This window comes from Myxine glutinosa, chromosome 7 (genome assembly GCF_964187855.1).
Source record: "Myxine glutinosa chromosome 7, kmMyxGlut1.1, whole genome shotgun sequence".
Lineage (NCBI taxonomy): Eukaryota > Metazoa > Chordata > Myxini > Myxiniformes > Myxinidae > Myxine > Myxine glutinosa.
The window spans coordinates 155,248,515-155,274,585 of record NC_136267.1 but is presented as its reverse complement, the minus strand read 5'-3'; the positions used below and the strand labels follow the sequence as shown (position 1 = coordinate 155,274,585).

The 26,071-nt window shown below is 44.6% G+C and overlaps 1 protein-coding gene across 9 annotated transcripts in view; it reads left to right on the top strand.

Annotated features, from left to right (window-relative positions):
* LOC137431757 (calcitonin gene-related peptide type 1 receptor) overlaps positions 1-26,071 on the top strand; it is a 358,961-nt gene that overhangs the window by 12,556 nt on the left and 320,334 nt on the right. The window contains exon 2 of one of the 9 annotated variants that reach the window (XM_078782437.1): positions 468-594. The exons of 7 other annotated variants lie outside the window; for them this stretch is intronic. The gene's annotated coding sequence lies outside the window, so the exon portion shown is untranslated. Of the gene's footprint in view, positions 1-467; positions 595-3,416; positions 3,560-26,071 lie in introns of those variants that run through there. One more of the 9 variants, XM_078782439.1, reaches the window with a different exon arrangement.

Sequence of the window (26,071 nt, the reverse complement as noted above, 5' to 3'; positions counted from 1 at the left end):
GCCTCTGATGTGGCCATGTGGTGTTGTTACCTGGAAAAGCTCATTGATGCCATAAACAGTCTCTCTATTTATATTTCACGAGCGATTTTTATATTTTATATATTTATACCGTGCTATGAACCATGGAATCAATAAATTCCACATTCTTGTGCCACCTTTAGTCGAACGTCAGACATTGACACCCGGTTCGTGAATGATTTGCACAACAAAACGTACCTGTCTTAATGGTTCTATACCCAGTCGATGGCGAATCTGCATATGGCAAAATCCGCAAATGTCACCATTACAAAGTAGAAACCCTCACGCCATTTCCTCATTCAATCTTAACCTCAATATCTCTATTTTCATTCCAAACAGCATCATTCTAATCATACATTAATACGATAACAAAATACTGTGTCAAATGTCGATTGTATTGATATATTAATTATCAAACCAGCTCATTATCGTCGTGTGTTCACTTCCAGATTCGGAGCAGCTCCACATCGAGTCAATTTCAAAATCATAATTTTATTGAGGGATTTCTGAAATCTCCTACCTACCTACCTACCTACCTCACAACATCCGCTGGGACCACAAAACGTTTCACAGGAGGTATGGTGGGGCTAGCCCCAAAACTGAGGGAGTAGTTTGGGGAAGGACGGACGGACGGACGGACGGACACTCATATTTTATAATATATATGAAGTCAGTTTAAAGAATTGTCTGGCAGAATAAGTTCGTTCATTTTAATGAACAAAGTTGTAATTAAATTTATTTTCAGGTTTGCATTTGAGTAAGCACAAAGATTATTGGATGATTTCCCCATTCTAAAAGAATGCTCATACGAGTACATGCGAAGGGCATGAAACATCTCTGTAGGTAGCATTCTTTTCTGTGAGCTAACGAGTTCTAGAATTGAATCCAGACAGTGTATATTCTGAGTAAAACCGTCACTCCGATGAGGTTATGAGAGAGGGCTCCGCGTTAGGAGAAACAGCATCATTAGAGTTGATATAGTCAGCCATTTGGTCTGTACGTACCAATATGGAGATAAAACATCTCGGTGTATGTCAAAAGAATAGGCCTTTTGGGCTGGTAGCTTGGCCATGCTGATCTTGTCAGTCGATGCGAAGGAATACAGATTTCTGGCTTCATCAAATGTCACCTGTGCAAGGTACTTTAAATAATAAGGAAACATATTTTCTGTTTCTGTTTCCATTTTGAACATGCTCAAACTCATGAAAGATGACACTTGCACTCTGTAGAGAGCATACCTCCACCATGCTGAACAGGTTATGTGTTGTATCCACTGATAGGCCAAATCTGCATCCGGACCTGAACCAAAATCTAATCGGCTTGTTCTTGTCATCTGTCAAACTCATCCACCCAGTTTTGTCATGCTCCGTCCATAATGTTTTGAAATATCATGATATATATCATTTTTGGCCCAATCTCTCCATGGAGAAGAATGACTTAAAACATATAAAATCTTGAATCCGGATCCGGATGTTCACCAAAATCAAATCAATTCGTCCGTGTTACACACTCAACCGGCCCACCAAGTTTCATCCAAATCCATCCATAAACTTTTGAGATATCTTTCTTCTCACCTCCATCTCAGCCATCTTCCTCCTTTCTCCATAGTTCATGGTTCATCCACCCCATGCCATGCTTCCCATGCTGTACCATTCCCACGACGTCCTCCTATTGCAACCACTCCACCATCCCATCCACCTCTGCTCTTGCATTCCACTTCTGAATTCCCTTCTTCTCTGGAAGAGCATTCTTCACCACTGGAACACTCGAATCCCGAGCCATAATGAACTCTCACCCTCACCACCTTCAACTCCTCATTAGTTGAAGGTCTCCACCCTGACCATAAAAAGCAATATTCATCAAACAGCATGGCACTCGAAACCACGTGGCACTCCAAACATTGATCCTCTCTTGATTTGGTGTTGATTCGGATTACAATGTATGTATGTATGTGTGTATGTGCAGTAGGAAATTAAGGTTAAATTAAGGATTAGGAAATTAAGAAAATTAAGGAAATTAAGGAAATTAAGTAGGAAATATGTGAAATTAAGGAATTGCAACCTATCAATATGGCAACCTCAACAACCTTGTAATAATCATCTGATGATGCATTACTTCAGCTGACATAGCCTTGCATCCAAGTTGGGATTTTGGTTGGTATTTAGGGTTGAAGATAATAACTACACTTGTACACTTGTGCATCTGAGCAGCCACTGCAATTAAACCAACACCAGGCAGTGAAGAAAGTAGTTTTCTTCGACCCAACCAAATGCCCATTACATCACATGATAGAGACATTGTTTTGTGTTTGTGAAGTGGTCGATCCAACACCTGCATGTATTATATATGCCTTGCTGCTTTGGCAATGCTCATCAAGTCTGATGCTTTTGATGCCCCACTAACCCTGGAGCTACACAAGGTGTCCAATTAATGTGTGGCAGACACATGTAGACACTGGAGTAGTCTTGGCTGAAGAGAGGCTTTGTAGTTTGTACCAGAATAGGCTTCCTCAATTTGCCTAATTTCCCCTCTCGGAGGGGTTTCACTTGCAGCTGAGGATGCTCCTCTCCACGGCCACGACAGCCACAAGTTCCATCAGCCAATTATGTGTGTTTGTGAACATGCATGCATTGTATTTAAAAGACGCCGATATATTTCACATTTGATGTCATTTACATTTTTAAAAATTTCTATGATATAATCTGCTTTGGGTGAACACATATTCAAGTTATCTGCGAAAAATCCACCACATTATTGACAAAACAGCACTTTAAAGATTAGATTAGGTTGGAGCAGTTTATTCGACGGTGCAGCCTCACAAGCGTGCTGAAGTCTGAAGCCTCGGCCTAGTGTTAGGTGTGCTTATATCTTCTTTATTTATTAGGCATCACATGGACGCAAATGAACACTCGTTTTACTCTGTGGACGTTGCCCATCATGTGCAGCGAATTTCACCTTCCTGCATCTTGTATTTATTGTTATTTAAAAAAACGCTTCTGTACACCGCCATTGAGGCTCGGTTTTCAAGCCACCGTCTAAAATTCCAATTGAAGAGACATAATTACTCCCTGAATACGTATGTCAATGTGATATTTCAGTTTTTTCTTTTTAATAAATTTGCAAAACTTCCTAAAATCCTGTTTTCTCTTTGTCATTATGGGGTATTGATTGTAGATTGATGAGGGAAAAAATGAATTTAAACGATTTCAGCATAAGGCTGCAACATAACAAAATGTGAAAAAAGTGAAGGGGTCTGAATACTTTCTGAATGCACTGTATACTGGAGTTGCACGATTAATGTCAGACATATCTACAACAGTCTTGCTCAATGCCCACAGAAGTGACCTCAGTTACAATATAAACTTCACTTAGTCATTTTTACTTACATGTGATGGAAGAACACCTGATCCTGCAATCACTCCATTGATGTACCCATTGGACAAATTTTCTGCCACCTTTTCATGAACATTGGGTCTCTTGCGCTTCCATGAGAGTACCAGATTTTCATGGCAGAGGAGTTTGCAGGAGCAGCACATTCCAGGTCAGCATATGATTAACAATGGTCCTCTTAATTTCGGATTATTGTTATGCCTCCGCTGACAAAGTCTCTGGAGGCATTATGTTTTCAGGGTGTCCATCTGTCCATCCGCTAATCGGCTAAACCTCGTTTTTCTCACCAATCATATGTCCGATTGTGACTAAACTTTCAGGGTAGGATTGACACCCATGCAGAATGTTTTTCTGATCATTGTTACATCATAGGTCACGGGGTATGGCAGCCATCTTCTTAGATTAAAAGCAAATAATTTAAAAATATTTCTTGAAAACAGCTGAATGGAAGAATTTGAAACTTGGCACATTGTCAAGTACTCCCAATGGGGAACAAAAGCATGATAATGATGACATCATATGTGAAGTTGTATACCAGCCAAAATGTTAATTTTTTTTAAATCCCTTCTCTGAAACCGCTTCACCTATCGATGTGAAACCTGTCATGGCTAGTGAAAATGTGATACTTGAAAACAGCTAAAGGGATTTAAATCAAACTTGTTTATTTTTAGGACAGTGAAGGAGGGCAACTACCCATTGTGGGACTATGCGGAGGCATATTGGCGACACGGTCGCATTGTTCTAGTCCTCTTGAATTAGTGGTTTGCAAATCCAAAATATTTATTTACAATATTAAAGTGCTCTTTGGCTGTACAGAACTGTTGCTGCTGTCCAATTACATTTGTGAATGTTGTTTGGGGAAACTATATATATATATATATATATACTGTTACGTATACACGCATGTGGAAAAAGTAAGTACACCCCTACATTTATCATTACTTCAAATACTTAAAATTAGAAGCAGGTGCACCAGCTCAGGTGCAAATGATTAGAACATCGTTGGAGAGGATCTTGGAGGAACCTGTCTTATTTAAACCTCAGACATTTAGTTTGGTTTGTTGAAGTGTGCGGCGTCACCATGCCGAGATCAAAAGAGCTATCTGAGGCCTTCAGAAAGAAGGTTATAGATGCCTACGAGTCTGGGAAGGGATTTAAAAAGATCTCCAAACAATTTGAAATCAATCATTTGACTGTCCGGAAGATCATCTACAAGTGGAGAAGATTCCAAACAACTGCCAACTTGTTCAGGCCAGGCCGCCCCAGCAAGTTCAGCCCGAGAGCAGACCGCCAGATGCTGAAAGAAGTCTCTAAGAACCCCAGAATGTCATCACGGGACCTACAGGTAGCTCTTGCCACTGTTGATGTCAAAGTGCACGAGTCTACCATTAGAAAGAGGCTGCACAAATTTGATCTACATGGGAGGTGTGCCAGGAGGAAACCTTTGCTCTCCAGAAAGAACATCAGGGCAAGACTAAAGTTTGCCAATGAACACCGAGGCAAAGACCAGCACTTCTGGAACAATGTGCTCTGGACAGATGAGTCAAAGGTAGAGCTATTTGGCCACAGTACCAGAAGACATTTTTGGTGAAAACCCAAGACAGCATTTGACCACAAGAACCTGATACCAACTGTAAAGCATGGTGGTGGAAATATTATGGTTTGGGGCAGCTTTGCTGCATCAGGGCCTGGGCAGCTCACCATCATAGAATCCACTACGAATTCTTCATTGTACCAGAGGGTGCTTGAGGATAATGTGAGGCCATCTGTCGGAAAGTTGAAGCTCAACCGAAGGTGGCCCTTGCAACATGACAATGACCCTAAACATACCAGTAAATCCACCAAGGAATGGCTGAAAAGAAAGAAATGGAGGGTTCTGGAATGGCCAAGTCAAAGCCCGGATCTAAATCCCATCGAGATGTTGTGGGGGGATTTGAAACGAGCTGTGCATGCAAGAAACCGCTCGAACATCGCACAGCTGTAGGAATTCTGCATGGAGGAGTGGGCAAAATTTCTCCCAGTCGATGTCAGAGACTGGTAGACATTTATAAGAAACGCCTACTTGAGGTTGTTTCTGCCAAAGGGGGCAATACCACCTATTAGAGCCAAGGATGTACTTACTTTTTCCACATGCGAAATTTGCATTTATGTTTATTTAAATTATACAATGGACTACAAAATGTAAATGTTTCATGATATTTGTTATATTACATCACCTTTATCTATCAATATTGTTGAAATGAAGATCAAATAGCTGTATGTTGAAATATATTGAAAAAGTCAAAACTTTACATGGGGTGTATTTACTTTTTCACGTGACTTTATATATACGTATATATATATTGGCGTCAGGAAGGGCATCCGGCCATAAAAACATTGCCTCAAACATGGAACCATGATTGTCATGGGGCCCGCAAGGCTAACCCCCGCTCTCGCGGGGAAAATGGCCTTAAAACGATCGTTCATTCATTCATTCATTCATATATATATATATATATATATATATATATATATATATATGTATATATATATATATATATATATATATATATATATATATATATATATATATATATATATAAAAACGTGAAAAAGTAAATACACCCCATGTAAAATTTTGACTTTTTCAACATATTTCAACATACAGCTATTTGATGGCCTTTGATATATATATGAGTCGGGATTTGAACCCAGGCGAGAAGGCAGGTGAGCATACAACACAAGCTATCCTGCCAACCCACAAAGTGGCATTATAGCGTCATAAACAACTCCAAAATGGCATAAATAGCTTCATACAAAATCTCCAAGCTCGTGTCATGGCTTAATTTGTGTACAGATTCCATCTTGTGGAAAAGGATGGTTCTGAATGATAAATGGTTAATTATTCAAATTATATGACAATCGTTGATGGTTACACAGATTAATTCCATCCAATATTCCTCCAAATTGCATATCTCCTCCTTTCCAGATAAAAATCACACAGGCATTGCAGCATGACAAAGCTGAACTAGTCTTCCAACTACATTTGAATTGGATTGCCACCCTGTGTTTGTTTGAACTAATCGTGCCCACTCATGCCTCAGCGAGAACACCCCACTCAATATAAAGCCTTGTAACTTTCCTGGTGGCTCCATTGGGCTTCATGAATACCGAGTTGACAATGGCCAATCCGTGTGAATTGGATATATACATATGTATCATATGCCTTCCACCAGCTTCTATAATGCAATATCATTGGACATCTCTTCCCAGTCGTGAGAATTTCCAGCACAGGTGTTTGATTTTCATAATTGTGAATATCATCATTAGAACCAGTGAAAATTGGCAGGAAACAGTTTCAGAACATCATGCCCTGAGGAAGTAGTTTAAGGAATTCTACCAATAAATAGTAATTCCTTGTCAGAGAGTGGGCACATCTATCAGGGTAATTTTGACGATCCTACCCATCGCCAAATCAACCACATGGAACAACATAATGAAGTGGAAGATTAGAAGCAACACCAACCCTGAATGTCCATCTGAAAATCACCTGCAAATGATTTTTTGATGTCACAGATGTTTGGAAAGACATTGGACGAAACTCCTTGATGTGGTGAAAGAGTCTGGAGAATCCCAGATTCAGAAGTATGTTTGGCAAGCAACACTATGGTTCATCGAGTCTTTCATTCCATAGAATAATTCAGGAGAGCTGCTGCACATATGCATTTCATTAATGTGATCTTTTCACTGCATTACGCAGAATGGTGCAACAAGCGGTCATTTTGGGGCTTGAAATGTGGAAGGAGGATTTGTGGAGCGATACATATTGAACTGGTCTTAAATCAAGGTCCCTTGGAATGTGTCGGATCATCAGACGTAGACTCTACAACAACAACTGCAACATATCTTGCTAAACTAAGAGATACACTATGTGAATGATGATACATAACCCACAAGGACAATCTGGATAACCTCCAACCAATCAAAAATTAGTCGCATATATATATATATATATATATATATATATATATATATATATATATATATATATATATATATATATTGGGGTAAGGGTCCAAACTTTATTTAAGGAAATGGGAGGTAAATCAATTGCAGGAAAAATGCCTGCAAAAAAAAAGCTTGTTGCATTATCAGTTAATTGCGTTATCAATGAAATCTATAATAATAAATAGAGATTGTGTGGCTGTAGCTATGTCAGCGAAATTCACTTGTTGATTGGTCATGGCACTGACCAATTGGGTGTGCCGGTTTTTCCCTTCAATCGCCGATTGGTTGCGGCACTGACCAATTGGGTATGACCATTTTTCTCAGCATTGTTATCTGTGTCTATTGTTGTCGCGTCTATCCATGTCAGCAAACAACGATCCATCTAGGTAGTGTGGCAAATGATATGCTCTCCTCACCTCATGTTACCTCACCTCACAGTCGTGATTACAATATTGGTGATTATGGTGCGGCATCTTTATCACACGCTTTCCTCACCTCGTGATTCATCCTGGTGATTACTATATTGATTGTGTGCTCTCCTTGACAATTTTACATTTCTTTGACTTCCTGGACACAAACGGGCCATCTGTGTTTCGTGGGCCGACACGGGTACTTTCGCCTGCTGGGTTGAGGTGCCCGTAAATATCTATATAATAAAAGGCAATGTCTTTGTGGTGTCATTAGGTATACAAATCCGTATGCGCCTACTTCGAGGTCTTAATGGTGCACAACTAGCGGTAGTTTTATATGGGGAATCCAAGGGCAGTCTTTAAAATTACTGAAATCGCACCCCCCGAGCTCGAACTATAAAAAAAAGAAAAGAAAAAAAGGCGGGACCATGAAATATTTGACCTTTCTAGAAGGGTCAATTTTTTTAACCCTTTTTCTATTGGACAATTTAAATAGTCTCTGCCTCCCTAAGGTCTCCGCCCCTCCTAATCTATATAATAAAAGGCAATGTCTGTTTGTGGTGTCGTTTGGTATACAAATCCGTATGCGCCCACTTCGCGGTCTTAATGGTGCACAAATAGTGGTAGTTTTATATGGGGAATCCAATGGCAGTCTTTAAAATTACTGAAATCACACCCCCCCCCCCCCCCCCCCCCCGAGCGCGGTCAGAAATAAACCCGAAAAAGATGGGAACACAAAATATTTGACCTTTCTAGAATTATATTGGACAATTTAAATAGTCTCCGCCTCCCTAAGGTCTCCGCCCCTCCTAATAATCCCATATAAGCTGTGGCGTTACTTCAACATTCATTTTAATAGCGAACGTTTTCGCCACGTTTCTTCATTATTATTATTTTTCCTATTTCTCCGATTTATTCCTATTTCTGCTCGAACTTCTGCTCGAACAAAAAAATAATAATAATAAAAAGGCGGGACCACGAAATATTTGACCTTTCTAGAAGGGTCAAATTTTTTTATCCTTTTTCTCTTGGACAATTAAAATAGTCTCCGCCTCCCTGAGGTCTCCACCCCTCCTAATCTATATTATAATAGCCGTAGATGATTCTGTCTGTCTGTCTGTCTGTCTATCTGTTGGGTGTCTGTCCGGGGTGTGGCTTACTCGGTTTGCAGAGTAGCTCCACCCATAGCTCCACCCATTCTGGGAGTGGCTATAAACAAATATCCACCATTTTATTAACTCGCATAGCTTTGAGTCCTGTTTTGTAGGCCCGTGGTGTCTTGCTCTCCCCCAGTTTTATTTCAAATCAAATTCGATAAATCATTTCATTTTTCACAGTCGCTAACATAGTTTTAGACTCGGTTGAAAAAAAACGGGAAGAAAATCCAATGAAAGTTGCCGTTTATAGAACGAAATGAATTCTCAAAGGCCTGTAACTTCAAGGCCATTGAGTCTCTCTCACGCCTTTATCTCCAATCTAACTCACCATATGATTTCATTTTTATCGATGGTTTTACTTTTAGACTCGGTGTCAGCAATAATTGAGAACAATCCACACACGCGGGAAAATGCAGAGATATATTTTTTAAAATCGCGTCATGGTGTATCATACACCGCCCAACATGACACCGCCGGCAATGTGTTGATATATATTAAAAATTCGCTTTTGCTTTTCCGTTATGATATATTACTATTTCGTTTGATGATAGTCGTCACAAAAACGTCAACAATGATGCCGACATATATTTCTTCGTTTTTATTTCATTCAACATATTAGCCGGAAGTAAAATATGTTTCAGGAAATTACCGAGAGATATTTCTTCGTTTTTTTTATTAGTTATGTGCGCATACACTTTAAATAGGTTTATTTGAAATCTTTAATTTTCCACAAACATTCCACACACGCGGGAAAATGCAGAGATATATTTTTTAAAATCGCGTCATGGTGTATCATACACCGCCCAACATGACACCGACGGCAATGTGTCGATATCTATTTTAAATTCGATATATCATTTCATTTTTCACAGTCGCTAACATAGTTTTAGACTCGGTTGAAAAAAAACGAGAAGAAAATCCGATGAAAGTTGCCGTTTATAGAACGAAATGAATTCTCAAATGCCTGTAACTTCAAGGCCATTGAGTCTCTCTCACGCCTTTATCTCCAATATAACTCACCATCATGGTTTTAGACTCGGTGTCAGCAACGCGGGAAAACGCAGAGATATATTTTTAAAAATACACCATATCACCGCCCAACAGCCAACAAGTATCATACACCGCCCAACATGACACAGACGTCAACATTTCGACATTATCGCTTTTTCTTTAAACCGAGCCGAACCGAATAAACCGAGTGACACCGAGTGTTCATCACACCATTTCTGGATCTGATGACTTGCCAGTAACCATTTTGTAAAAATGAATGTGCAGCATCTAACTCAATATGTCGAAATGTCACACACATCCATGCCCGTGGGATTCCCACGGGTGACCCCGCTAGTAATTCTATATAAGCCGTGGCGTTACTTCAACATTCATTTTAATAGCGAAAGTTTTCGCCACGTTTCTTCATTATTATTATTATTCCTATTTCGCCCATTTATTCCTATTTTTTTATTCCGATTTATTCCTACCTTCGTAAATCTCCGATTTATTCCTATTTTATAAGTAAAGCGAACGTTTTCCATAAAAAACGAGCGTTTTCCCCACATATTCCCATTATCAAACGAAAAGCGACAGTTTTCCCGACTACGATGCCACCCAAAAATCGGCCAAATTTCGGAAAGTTAACGGACACTTTGTATTTGATGCACGGCTGGAATGTATGACGTCAACACGTACTCTGCCAGGAAGTCATAAAGAGCCGTCACGTATCGTATGGTATAGTACGAGCCTTCGCGTTTTACTTTGAACTCGCAGCTGTTTCTAAAGCAATCGGTGCAATTTTGTTTGCTTCAATTGGATCATTGATATTCGCTCTAATTCTAAACAAGGGTGAAAGCTACTCAAGGTTTGGGGGTTGTATAGAGTACAGTCCAACTTTAATCAGTCCCTAAGGCCAAAGTTCGCCAACAGAAGCGAATAGCTGTTGCTGTTGCTTCTTCGGGCATTGCTGCCACCTTACGTCCAGGAGGTCGTACTGCCAATTCTGCATTCAAGCTTCCGGTAGACCGAGCCATCAATGATGCCACTGTTTGCAGGATCAGCAAAACTTCTGGAGCTGGTCAAGTTCCAAAGAGATGTCACTTAATTGTTTGGGATGAATGCACAATGGCCCATAAAAGAGCATTAGAGGCACTTGACAGAACATTGCAAGATTTGTGTAATTGCAAGGCCCCAATGGGAGGAGTCACTGTTCTACTGTCAGATGACTTTCGGCAGACATTGCCTGTAATACCCAGGGGAACCAGAGCTGATGAAATCCGTGCTTGCCTGAAGTCATCATTCTTGTGGCACCATGTCAAGACCATGACCCTGTCAACAAACGTGAGAGCACGTCTTTTTGGTGATCAGCTTTCTGCTCAGTTTGCTCAGAATCTGCTACAGCTTGGAGAAGGGCGAGTAACTGTGTTGGAACCCATCTGTGGATCGGTCCCATCGGCCGATGGGACCGATCCACAGATGGGTTCCAACAACTGTACTTGCTGATGGTACCATAAATCCAGCTGCGATCAGCACTGTGGTCATTTCAGTCAACGATTTGATCGGAAAGGTGTTCCCAAACTTTCAGCACCATTATCAAAATCACAAATGGTTGTGCGAGAGGGCAATTCTGGCACCAAAAAACACCACAGTCAATGCAGTAAACGATCAACTCTTGCAAGCAATACCTGGAGACTCACGTACATACAAATCTGTTGACACTGTTGTTGATCAATCTGAATTTGTAAATTACCCCACTGAATTTCTTAATTTGCTAGAACCACCTGGCCTGCCTCCTCATCGGCTTGAACTTAAAATAGGAACACCAATAATGCTGCTACGCAATTTGGATCAGCCTCGACTGTGCAATGGCACAAGACTTGTGGTCAAGTAATTAATGCCCCGTGTTATTGAGGCCACTATTCTCACTGGTAGTGGCAAAGGTGAGGACGTCTTCATTCCTCACATTCCTCTCACACCATCTGACCTACACTTTCAGTTCAAGAGACTTCAGTTTCCTGTCAGGGTCAGTTTCGCCATGTTTATCAACAAATCCCAAGGGCAAACATTAACAGTGGCAGGATTGCATCTGGAAGAGTCTTGCTTTTCTCATGGTCAGCTATATGTAGGCTGTGCCAGAGTTGGAAGTCCCTGCAATCTTTTTGCTTACACTCCAACTACAACGACTCGCAACATCGTCTATACTGAAGTGCTGAAGTGAAATTGCCCGTCATAAGTGGGGCTAAATTATCCAAAATGTCCTATAGATATATAGGTCAATTGCGAAATAAGCTATGACTAATAAGCAGTTGCGGACCATCAGTGGTGGTGCTATTAGAGCCTAAAGCACCACCACTGATGGTCCGCAAATTAGAGTGTGGCTGGACTGCGAGTCTGGCAAGCTCTTCGTTCTAAAAAAAGGTCACAATACTCAATGACGGTATCGTGTCAAGGCGGGTGCACCTCACCATAAAGGTGCCAAATGCCTACAGGAGTAAACCTGGAATAAAAAATCCGAGTGGCTGTTGGGAACCCACAGATAACCCAAATTCCCATGAAACCTCCCGAGCGAACCCGGGTACTTCTGCTAGTATTAAATACAGTATCAATGAAATTGTGTCCTGTGACCTTTGGTAGACTAGTGCAAGGAAATAACTGAATACATTTGTTTCCAGCATCAATGCCTTGCAAATGCAAAAAGACAAAAATATCTGACCTTAATATGCCAATAAATTGTTTACACAAGTGAAAAGAAAAGTTTTATATGCTATGAGGCTGTGTTGAGAAGTAATGCCTCCAATTCTTTTTCTTCAAAACAGGTAAAGGTACTTGAATGAAATAAAGCATAGTCCTGAAGGAGCCGGGGCTCCCACGTCGATCGGAAGAATGGACGCGACAAAAAGCTAGAATTCATCTGAGTTGCTTTAATGAAATCAAACACTCAGGCACTCTGAAAAACCGTTTATCAGTCAGCAATATATATCTATTCCGCCAGGGGGTTTGCCCAGGCCCGGCGCCAGGGGGCGTGGCCCAGCGTCCTGGCTGCGGCCTGGCAAGTTGAGGGCGAGCCTGCCCGGGCATGCCCGGGCATGCCCGGGCGTCCCGACTGAGGCCTGGCAAGTTGAGCGCGGGCCTGGGCGTCCTGGACGAGCCCGGCATGGTGATCGCTCCGCGTCCTTGATAGGTGCAAGGCGATTGTGAAAACTCAGCGGCAGCCGCTACACACGTCCCCCCAGAATCGACTTGCACCGGCAGGGTCAATTTGAGGGGGGTCCTGATGACCCGGCCGAAGCGACCCCTGGCGGGTCGTGGGAGGGGGTCCGGTGAGGTGGTGGGCGGTCGAGTGGGGGGCACCGTGGACGGGGGACGGCCTCGCCGCGGCGGAAGGGCCACCCGTGGTGGGTGGTCGACGTCCACGTGCGCCGGCTTGAGGCGGTCCACAGCAATCCGGTCCGACCTGCCGCCGATGTCGATGACGAACGACTTGTCGTCCCGTCGCAGCACCCGGAAGGGCCCGTCGTACGGCGGCTGGAGTGGCCACCGATGTGCGTCGTGACGCACAAAAACATACTCCGCTGTGCGGAGTGCTGGGGGGACGTAGGACTGGGGGTCACCGTGGTGGGATGTTGGCACGGGGGCAAACCGTCGGGCGGCCTCCTGGAGGTCCGAGCGCTGGTGAGCTGCGGACCAGGGACTGGTAGCGTCGGGCACAAATTCGCCCGGGACGCGTAGCACCTGGCCATAGACAAGCTCGGCGGTGGATGCCTGGAGGTCCTCCTTGGGGGCCGTGCGAAGGCCCAAAAGGACCCACGGCAGCCGGTCGGCCCACCCGATGTCTTGAAGGCCGGCCATGAGCGCGGCCTTCATGGAGCGGTGGAATCGCTCGCACAACCCGTTTGCTTGGGGGTGGTAGGCCGTAGTACGGTGGAGCTTGATCCCCAGGTTGCGGGCGACCGCGCCCCACAGCTCGGAGGTGAACTGTGGACCGCGGTCTGACGAGATGTCCGCCGGTGCGCCGAAGCGGGCGACCCAGGTGGCGATGAAAGCCTGCGCCACGTCGGCGGTGGTGGTGGAGACGAGGGGAACGGCCTCCGGCCACCTGGTGGTCCTGTCCACCATGGTGAGCAGGTGTGTGAACCCCCGTGACGGGGGGAGGGGGCCCACCAGATCCACGTTGACGTGGTCGAAACGTCGTTCGGGCACGGTGAAAGGTGCCAGCGGGGCCTGGGTGTGTCGGTGGACCTTGGCCCGTTGGCAGGCCGTGCAGGCGCTGGTCCAATCGCGGACGTCCCGACGAAGGCCGTGCCAGACGAAACGCGCCGACACCAGCTTCTGGGAAGCTTTCCGGCCCGGGTGGGAAAGGCCGTGGAGGGAGGCGAAAATGCGGCGTTGCCAGGCGACGGGCACGATGGGGCGAGGCTGGCCTTGGGAGACGTCGCAGAGCAGGACAGTGTCCGCGCAGGGGATGTCGGCCAGGCGGAGGCCCGTGTCCGCCGCCCGGAGGGCTTGCACCGTGGTGTCGGTGGTTTGGTCCGCCGCCATAAGCGCAAAATCCACGCCCAGGTGGACCGCGTTCGCGCTGGCCCGGGAAAGACAGTCGGCCACGGCGTTGTTTTTGCCGGCGACGTGCCGGATGTCCGTGGTAAACTCCGACACGGCGGAGAGGTGGCGCTGTTGGCGGGCCGACCATGGCTCCGTGACCTTGGCCATGGCGTAAACCAACGGCTTGTGGTCGACGAACGCCGTGAAAGGTCGGCCCTCCAGGAGGTGGCGGAAATGGCGGACGGCCAGGTGTAGACCGAGGAGCTCCCGGTCAAACGTGCTGTATTTGAGCTCGTTCGGCCGGAGCTGCCGGCTGAAAAAAGCGAGTGGCTGCCAAACCCCGTTCACCCATTGCTCATGTACGGCGCCCACCGTGTAGTCGGAGGCATCCGTGGTGAGGGCGATGGGAGCGTTGAGCACCGGGTGAGCGAGCAGTGTTGCGTCGGCGAGGGCCCGCTTTGAGCCTTGGAAGGCCGCATCCATTGCTGCGGACCAGGCGATGTCGTGCTTGGCCGGCATGCCCCGGAGGGCTTCGTAGAGGGGCCGCATGAGCTGAGCAGCGCGGGGCACGAAGCGGTGATAAAAATTCACCATTCCCAGGAATTCCTGCAGGGCCTTTATGGTGCGGGGACGCGGGAACGTGGTGATGGCCTCGACCTTGGTTGGCAGCGGCACGGCCCCGTTCTTGGTGATGTGATGGCCCAAAAAATCAACGGCCGTCGTGCCGAAGTGGCATTTGGCCGGGTTGACGATGAGGCCGTGCTCGCTGAGGCGCTCGAACAGCGTCCGGAGGTGGAGGAGGTGCTCGGCCCGGGACGTGCTGGCGACGAGGATGTCGTCCAGGTAAACGAAAAGGAACGGCAGGTCACGCAGCACGCCGTCCATCAAGCGCTGGAACGCCTGAGCCGCGTTCTTGAGACCAAACGGCATCCGCAAGAATTCGAATAAGCCGAACGGCGTGATGACTGCCGTTTTAGGGACGTCGGCCGCCCTGACAGGTACCTGGTGATATCCCCGTATGAGGTCAATTTTCGAAAAAATGACTCGTCCCGCCAGACGGGCGGAGAAGTCTTGGATATGCGGGATCGGGTACCTGTCGGGGGTGGTAGCGTCATTGAGACGGCGGTAGTCGCCACACGGGCGCCATCCACCCCCCGGCTTTGGCACGATGTGCAGTGGCGAGGCCCACGCGCTATCGGAGCGCCGCACGATGCCGAGGTGCTCCAACGCGTCGAATTCGGCCTTCGCTACGGCGAGCTTGGCTGGGTCGAGGCGGCGGGCCCTGGCGTAGACCGGCGGGCCCGTGGTTGGTATGTGGTGCTCGATCCCATGCCGTACTGCGACGGCCGAAAACGTCGGCCGCGTGAGGGCCGGGAACTCCGTGAGCAGGCGAGCAAACTCGTTCGCCGCCGGGACGGCGCATGCCAGCTCGGTCGGCGCGGAGCTGCTCAATGTGCATACCAGGGAGCTGAAGGTTTCAGCGTTGATTAAACGACGCCGTTGGACGTCCACCAGCAGTCCGTGTGCGCAGAGGAAGTCGGCGCCTAGCAGAGCCACGGGCACGTTGGCGGTTACAAACGTCCAAGCAAAGCGTTGGCCGCCGAAGCAGAGGGTGACGTTGCGCGGGCCGAAGGTGCGGATAGTCGATCCGTTGGCCGCAACTAAGGAGGGGCCGCAAACCGCGGATTGCCTGTCCTGGTCAGAGGCGGGTATGACGCTCAGTTGGGCGCCGGTGTCGCACAGGAAGCGCCGTCCGGACGCTTTATCCGTGATGAACAGTAAGTTGCCCGTGTGGCCGGCGCTCATGGCTGGTAATGAACGCCGGCCCGGCCGTTTCCCGGCCTGCCGAAGGTGCACGGGGGTCGGCATGTCCGGGCCTTCTGTCCGAACCTGGCATGATAGTAACACCACGCTTGGTCAGGTGGAGGCCTCGGTCGTCGTGCCGGAGGTGGTCGGCTCGGTAGAGCGGCCGCCAATGGCGTCGGCAGTTCGGCCGTCGACCGTGCCGGGTGCTCGGGCGCCCTGGGTGTTGCGTCGGACGGCGGTGGGTCCCATGTCGCCGCTACGATGCGCTGTCCTGCGGCGGAGATCTTGTCGGCTTCTCTGGCAAGGGCCCGGGGATCTGTGATCGTCGTGCTTGCCAGGGCGAGGCGTACCGGGTTAGGCAGCTGACGGAAGAACAGCTCCCGGAACAGGAATGCCGGAGAGTGCTCGCCGAGCAGTGAAAGCATGTAGTCCATGCGCTCGGAAGGGCGCGTGTCGCCGAGCTCAGGCAGATCGAGCAGGCGCCGTGCGCGTTCCGCCGATGGGAGGGCGAAAGCATCGAGGAGCAGCTTCTTAATCGCGCCGTATTTGTCAGCGGCTGGCGGGCTTTCGAGGAGGCTCAGGGCGCGGGCCGCGGTAACCGACCCGAGCGCAGCTACCACATGGTGGAAGCGGGTGTCGTCGGCCGTGATGCCTCGCAGGGCGAACAGGGACTCCGCCTGTGCGAACCAAACCGCCGCGTGAGCCTCCCAGAAGGTAGGCAGTTTAAGGGCGACTGCCGTGTCCATGTCGATAGGTCACCAATGAAGGAGCCGGGGCTCCCACGTCGATCGGAAGAATGGACGCGACAAAAAGCTAGAATTCATCTGAGTTGCTTTAATGAAATCAAACACTCAGGCACTCTGAAAAACCGTTTATCAGTCAGCAATATATATCTATTCCGCCAGGGGGTTTGCCCAGGCCCGGCGCCAGGGGGCGTGGCCCAGCGTCCTGGCTGCGGCCTGGCAAGTTGAGGGCGAGCCTGCCCGGGCATGCCCGGGCATGCCCGGGCGTCCCGACTGAGGCCTGGCAAGTTGAGCGCGGGCCTGGGCGTCCTGGACGAGCCCGGCATGGTGATCGCTCCGCGTCCTTGATAGGTGCAAGGCGATTGTGAAAACTCAGCGGCAGCCGCTACAGTCCATCGATTAGTTCTTCCCACCACAGAGTGCGAATTTTCGTGATTCTGACATGAGATGTCTCAATTTGATCTACGTTAGTGAAGATGGCACATGGCAGCATGATGTTGTCAGAAATGTGAAGCGGGAAGCACTGGCAATGAGTGTTGGGATGAGTGATGACGGAGATATGCACAGATCAAATGTCCGTACACACCAGCAACGATTATTAAAGTTTTATTAATAGGAGAAGAGTCAGTTGGTACAACAAGAGAATACAACAATAGCTGGCACCAAAATACATCAAGTTACACAGCCAAGAAACACAGCATGACATCCAATTACCCCTTCTGCTGTCTTAGCTAACTTAGGTTCTTTTATAGTATTTCGAGAATGATGGAAGAAGGGTTGGGCTGTCTCTGAAGCCGCAAGAGGTATGCAAGATGGAAAACAGAAGCAGAAGAGGCTGAGACATTCAGGCACAAATTCACATGTGTTTAACAGGCCATAAGAGATAAGCACCTTGAGAAAGGAGTCCTGACATTCCACTTTATCTGGAACCACAGCTTCATGGTCTTAAGAAATATTGTATTTCATCTTTGCACAGATTATCAATGTAAACTTTACTCCTGTAAGTCTTTCTAAGCAAAGTGAACACACAAGTTCTATAATTCATAATGTAGATTACTGAAAGGTTTATCACTAAATACATGTTTTTAACTTTATTAGTATTCCATATTCCAAAGATTATTTATAATACTGCTGTGCATCACGATTTGTATTATAAAGCAACACCCATGCTCCCTAGCTATCCTGAAATTGAGCAGAGTAAAAACAGATTTGAACAGGATGCAAATGATAACTCAACTACTCCATAGAAGAGGGACGTTTCAATAGAATCAGAAGTCCATGCGGACTTCTACAGTGACACGAGATGACCGGTGATAGTTGGGATGACTGACCGGAGATGACTGGTGAAGAGAGTTGGATGATTGACTGGAGATGACTGGTGATGAGAGTTGGGATGACTTACTGGAGATGACTGGCGATGAGTCGGGATGACTGACTGGAGATGAATGGTGAAGAGAGTTGGATGACTGGCGATGAGAGTTGGAATGACTGACTGGAGATGACTGGCAATGAGTTGGGATGACTGACTGGAGATAACTGGTGATGAGAGTTGGGATGACTGACTGGAGATGATTGGTGAAGAGAGTTGGATGACTGGTGATGAGAGTTGGGATGACTTACTGGAGATGACTGGTGATGAGTCGGGATGACTGACTGGAGATGAATGGTGAAGAGAGTTGGATGACTGGTGATGAGAGTTGGAATGACTGACTGGAGATGACTTGCAATGAGTTGGGATGACTGACTGGAGATAACTGGCAATGACAGTTGGGATGACTGACTGGAGATAACTGGTGAGGAGAGTTGGGATTACTGACTGGAGATGACTGGCGAGAGTTGGGATGACTGACTTGAGATGTCTTGCAATGAGAGTTGGAATGACTGACGGGATATGACTATGGATGAGAGTTGGGATGACTGACTGGAGATGACTGGCGATGAGAGTTGGGATGACTGACTGGAGATGACTGGTGAGGAGAGTTGGGATGACTGACTGGAGATGACTGACGATGAGAGTTGGGATGACTGACTGGAGATGACTGGCGATGAGAGTTGGGATGACTTACTGGATATGACTATGGATGAGAGTTGGGATGACTGACTGGAGATGACTGGCGATGAGAGTTGAGATGACTGACTGGAGATGACTGGTGAGGAGAGTTGGGATGACTGACGGGAGATGACTGGCGATGAGAGTTGGGATGACTGACGGGAGATGACTGGCGATGAGAGTTGAGATGACTGACTGGAGATGACTGGTGAGGAGAGTTGGGATGACTGACGGGAGATGACTGGCGATTAGAGTTGGGATGACTGACTGGAGATGACTGGCGATGAGAGTTTGGATGACTGACTGGAGATGACTGATGATGAGAGTTGGAATGACTGACTGGATATGACTATGGATGAGAGTTGGGATGGCTGACTGGAGATGACTGGCGATGAGAGTTGGGTGCACCATTGCAGTCGATTGAGTACCGCCACAAAGAATCATCAGCCGCAACTTGGCTCCATCAGATTTTCATCTATTCCCCAAGCTGAATGAACACCTTCACGGATAACATTATTCTTCTGACAATGATGTCAAGGCTGATTATTTTGAGAAATAAATATGCACTATGGTAGAATAAAGATTGTTGTTAGTATCTGTCTTTGTTTCATTCCAATATCTTGACCCGTTTTGGAGAAAATTAATTGGAAGCATTACCTTTCAGCATGTCCTTGTAGTTTAGCAATACATGTGGAATGCCATTTGACAGTTAGAGAGCATATTGTACCATGTCTCATAAATAGGCCATGTAACAGCAGACGAACAATAGTTTTGACCTGCATGGGTATATTTCATTGTGCTCTTTGGAGTAATGCTATCAGCCACACTGAATTTATGTGCAATCCCGAGATTATTTATAAAATGTTTTTATATATATTGTTACTAAAATGACTTTGGGCAAGGACTAGGATTGGATGTCAACGAAGCTCATTGTCACCGTAGCCCACCGTCTCTCTCTTTTCCCACTGTAATGAACAATCTTAATCATTCCACTTTGACATTTTACACGTCCCCTGTATGCTCCGCTGGAACGTGGCGAGAACGCGTGTGCGAGTACAACATGCTCCGATGAGATGGTGGCAACGTGTGCGATTTTTCTCGCACACATGGTTGCGGGTGCAACGGGGGATGAAAGGCTCCCAGAAGAGGTTAGGAGGGTGGAGGGGGGTTCAGCAGTATAAAGCAGTTGCGCTCCGACAGGACCAATGATGGGAGTACAGACGAGTTAAGCAACAGAAGAGTGAAGCGATAATGAAGCAAAGAGGAGTTGGAGTTGGAGTTGCTGTGGTCATCAGCTGTCATCTGCTCAGCAAAGGACTGAGGAGAATTTCAGACATATGAGGGGCAACAACATCTAGTGAACAACCGCACACGGATGATCCAGTCAGCACCTGGAGCATCTCCCACGAGCATAGAGTAACCACGTTGCGCTTCCCAACGTCTCAACCACAAAACTCTACCGCATCCATTCTGTCTAGTCTTTTCTCAGTCTTGTGCCTCTGGTTGTCTTCCCGCATTAAGTTTAGTTTCAAGCCGAGGCGAGGTCCTGTTAATGTTTAGTTAAGCACTTCAGCAGGTTTCTATTTCTGCATCATTTTTAGGTCAGCTCATCTCAGCTCAAGCATGGTGTTGGCTTAGCGGTTAGTGTGCCGTCTTGGGATCCTAGGATCCTTGGTTCGTAATCCCGATCGATCGCTGAATTAACGCCAGGGGGGTTGACTCAGCCTGTCATACCTTCCGAGGTCGGAAAATTGAGTACCAGTTCACTGGTAATTCCCTGTGTGTCACAAGAGGTGACTAACAGGGTTTGTGGCAGGAAGGGCATCTGGCCACAAAACATTGCTTCAAAAAGGGGACCACGGTGCCCAAAAAATGCCAACCCCTGCTCTGCGGGGAAAAATGGCCTCGAAAGGTGGTTCTTTTTTGTTCTTCATCTCGATTCTCGAAGAGATGACATTATAAAATGGGTCGTGGTGTCCGGATGTTTGTCCATCCGTCTGGTCGTCCATTCGTCTATTAACTCTTTGCTATTTTTACTACTCTTCGCTTATCACCCGGCTGATTGTTCTGAAACTCGACACATGGACGCACAATCGCTCTAGCTTCAATTTTTCGATTTCGGATCAAGGGGGCTCCAAGGGGGGGTTACCCCCTAAACTTTGCATCCCTACTTGTCCATTATAATTTACCAACCGATTGACCTGAAGCCCAATACAGTCCTTCTACTCGATGCTCCACAGCATCGCTCTGTCTTAGATTTTTCGATTTCATATTAGGGGACCTCCCAGGGCATCAGGGGAGCTTCCGGAGGGGTTACCCAAAATCAGCAGAGGTCTGAACTACAACCTCAACAGATGACCGTCAACCCACTCAGGGCTATTTATTATTTATTTATCTGCGACTATGTCTCCATCCTCACTATGTATTAAATCTGTTACTTTTAAAGTGCATTCACTCTGCATTTTGAGCCATGGAACTGCCCTCCAGCATATCCAGATTCCCCTCATAACGGTACGGTACTACGTGCATGCTTAAACCACCATGAAGCTAAATTAATTAATCCCAACCACACCACAGAATGTGCAGAATGCCTCCATATATATATATACATTTATATATATATCTATAAACATATAAATATGCACCGAAATTTGAATACAGGAAAAAATGATTATTTTTTTCACGAATGACCATGAGATTGGCATAGAGATACACACACTCACCTCTCAGCTGTCTAGCCTGGGATTTAATCCAGACCCGGCTGTAAACTGTCATCCTTGTGTTTCACAGGCAGGATGATTCTTCAATGTGTGCAAATGCAACCACCAATTATAACCCTTGTCAAGAACCTCCTTCCACAGCATTGATGTCCTGCAAAAGAGGATGGCACATCAGAATCAGAATTGATGATCAAAAATTCTCCTTTCCTTTCAAGTACCAGATGTTTCATAACCAAGTCCAGCAAAATATGCAGTATACCTTTGCATCATGATTTTCAAACTAATGTAATTGTACTGTATTTAAGGGAAATCATGTGTTTACCTACTCTATCTATTATATCCTTAACTCATAGACAATAACCTAACATCGACATACCATTCCATTCTAATTATGCAAAACATACCCCATTTGCCTATGGGCTGCTCAAAATATTGTTGGCATATGAAAAAAGTTCATACAGTACATCAATTTTCACAAGAAACGAGTTTTGAAATATGAGAATCCCAAGAAAGATTGGTTGAAAGCTAAGTCGGGTTTTAGATGTGGGCGAGTGATTTGACATGTTGATTTTATGTCGTTTATGTTATTTATTTATTTGTTATTTGTTATTTGTTATTATTATTATTATTATATTTATTATTATAATATTTATATTATATTTATTTATAATATTATATTTATAATATTTACTTGGAGAATATTTATTATATTATATTTTATATTATATTATTTAATATTATTAATATTAATATTAATATAAATATTATTATATTCTATTAATTATATTATAATATTATAATTATATTATATTATATTATATTATTAATTATTATTATTGTTAGTAATTGTTAGTATTGTTAGTATTGTTAGTATTGTATTGTTAGTGCAATGGTATTAGTATTGTTTGTATTGTATTGTTATTGTATTGTATTGTATTGTATTGTATTGTAATTATTGTATTGTTATTGTATTGTTATTGTATTGTATTGTAATTGTATTGTTATTGTATTGTTATTGTATTTTATTGTATTGTATTGTATTGCATTGTTATTGTATTGTATTGTATTGTATTGTTATTGTATTGTTCATATTTAGTATTGTTAGTAATTGTTAGTAATTGTTAGTAATTATTAGTGTTATTAATTATTATTAATTATTATTATTATTAATATTAATGTTATTAATATTAATATTAATATTAATATTATATTATTATATTAATATTAATATTAATATTATATTATTATATATTATATATATTATATATTATATTATATATTATTATTATTATTATATATTATTTAATATTATATTATTATATTTATTATTATATTTAATATTATAATATTTATATTTTATATTATTATATTTATTATTATTATTATATTATTATTATTATTATATTTATTATTATTATTATATTATTATTATTATATTATTGTTATTATTATTTGCTATTTGTATTTTATTTTATGTTATAGACATGTGGATTTTACTTGAGAATTTGATCCATGTGTTTTACCGGATTAGATGATAGCACACCTGTCTCTTTATGTATTGTCATTTGAGTGGATCTTCCTGCTCAGTGACTGAAAAGTAAAAACCAACATGCATCAAAAATTCCATTTGTTCATTTCTGGCAGCTGTGTAAACAGGTATCAAAAGGGTCTAATAGGTAATGGTTTAAATTTCAACACTGGAGGTGACAGTCTTTGTTGAAATACCAGTCTGGTCCAGTCCTGTAGCAGATCCTCACAAAGTCATTACTGTTAAAGCATCACTGATTGCAAAGTCATGGTTGGAATGGGTCAACTAAATTGGGGAGTCACTAATGGCGCTTTTCCACCGCGGTACCGTACCATACCGTACTGTAACCAAAATCCGTTTTTTCTTTGCCAAGCGACCCGTACCGTACCTAAGTACCCATGCTACATTTGGTTCCTGCTATGGATCTGTACCGAGCGAGCCGAACCCGGAGCTAGCAATACTGCAGACCGTTGATTGGTCAATCACAATCGTCACAGAACCGTCACGCTATGTTCAGATGCTTCAGGAAAGACCTCTTCAGATAACCCCACCTATTTTCACGGTTCTGTTGTGCGATGGGAAAACGACACAGGGATTACAGTGCCGTACCGTACCGTTCTGTGCAATGGAAAAGCGCCATAATAGTACATAGGGACTCCAGGGGGGACTGATTCCGCAGCTTACATGCTCATCATTACCATGCAGGAACCGCAAATTAATGAGAAAACACAAAATTCCTGAGTTCTCATGAAATCTGATAAAAATCTCAGTCACAATTGGAGAAATGAGAAATTTCATGTTAATTTTTGGGAATTAACATTAGAACAAAACATCAAAAAAAAATACAACAGTACTCAAAATTTAGCCTTCTGGTGAGTTTGTGAAAAGCACGTCTGATTTCGATAAAGGTGATGGCACACCATTGTAGCAGGTTTTGTGTGCACACAGCGCATGAATAACATTAAAACTCAAGCTGTCATAAGTCGGATCATTAACTTCCCACGCACCCACTCCACTCCACCCCACTCCACTCCACTCCACTCGAGATGCAGGGCAAGAAACAATGAGGGCAAGAAACAATTCAAACTGCCTACTTGTGATGGTTTGCATTTGCCAACTCAAATAATCATTCTTTGAGGGAAATCAGATGTACAGTAGATGTTCCACCCATAATATTTATCCCCAAAATGTGGATATATTATATAACATCTTAAATTCAGCCATGGTCTGTTATATTTTGTCAATCTCAATTTTTTTTCAAATGTTGTTTTTCAAAATACTGAGAACTCCATATGTTGTTTTTCATTATTTGTATTACCTAACACACTGAAATGTCCATGTCACATGACACTAGTCAATGCATATAAACTATAGAGATAATTTTCATTAATTACAATAATGATTAATGTATGACGAGTCCCTTTATTGCTTGAATAACACTGACTTGCATTTGGGCTAACGTCCTTATAACTGGGAAATTAATTGAAGCACTGGATCAAATACAATGGCATCATATTTTAAAAGTTATGGATATTAAAAAAGTGGCTGTTTGGAGGTTAAAAAATTATTTTCCTCTCCACTGGCTGGTGTGGGCTTCATTTAAATGGGGTTGCCCCCTCTAGCCAACCCACACCTGCCAAGCAAGGCAAGTATGCCAATGACCCCCTCAAAACTTCAGTTGAAGGAAGTGTTCCGCCTGCAGTTCACTAAAAATAAGATGTTGGAAAAATCCACTTGCATCAGTGAACAGCAACCTTCGAGTCTTTCCACAGATTCTCAGTGTTATTCAAGTCAAGGCTTTGGCTGGTGTTACGTGCTCCTCCCCGACCCCCTGGTCACGGTGTACCTCCGAGCCCCGAGAGGAGTCATGGCAGAAAAATGTGTTATTCTGTATGTCAAAGATCAACGGTGAAGCCATACCAATTGTTACAAACAAACAAATATTGTATTAAGATCACACAAGAATAACAGTACAACAATAATATGAATCAAAAGTACAATCAATATCCTATGATGGTACCATCAGTTTTGTAATATATAACTCACTGTGCTCCAAGTGAGTGAAACAAGAACAATCCCAATGTCTCTATTCCCGGCTTCCAGCCCAAGTCGATTCGCTCCAGCGATCGTCAGAACGATGTCCAATCGAGACCAGAATCCCGTTCGGATGACAAGCACAGTCCTGCTGCCAAAGCTGTGCAAAGTCACCCTCCAGGCGACTGGGAAATCCAAAGGCGCCCTCCAGGCGACTGAGAAATCACACCCTCGGGTATGGACGTTCCACAGCTCGCAGTCGGCAAACCCCAGATTTACCTTCAAAATCCGCGTTGCACACACTCACACCAGATACGTCTGAATGCGGTGAAATCGGCTGAATTAAAGCAAAGAAAAACCTTGCGCGGCGCACAAAGGCTGAAGCGAAGCAAATAAACCTTGCTCGGCACGCAGAGCGCGGAAGTCAAAATGGCCGACGGCCCGTTCTCGAGACGTAATGGCCTGACGATGATTCTCTCCGGAATCGATCACAAAACCTGACACGCAGGTTAATCTGTCACAGCGATAACCACTCTGTCGCAGGAATCCCTTTCCTGGGAAACCCAAAGTTCACTCGTGACTCTTGCTCGCCAACGTTCGCTCCAGACCGCAAAGCAACTATGCTTCTTGTCCGACTCCACTCGCTCTGCCTTCTTTTTTTCCTCTTCCTCTTCGTCGCCGTCCGGTTCCTGTTTCATT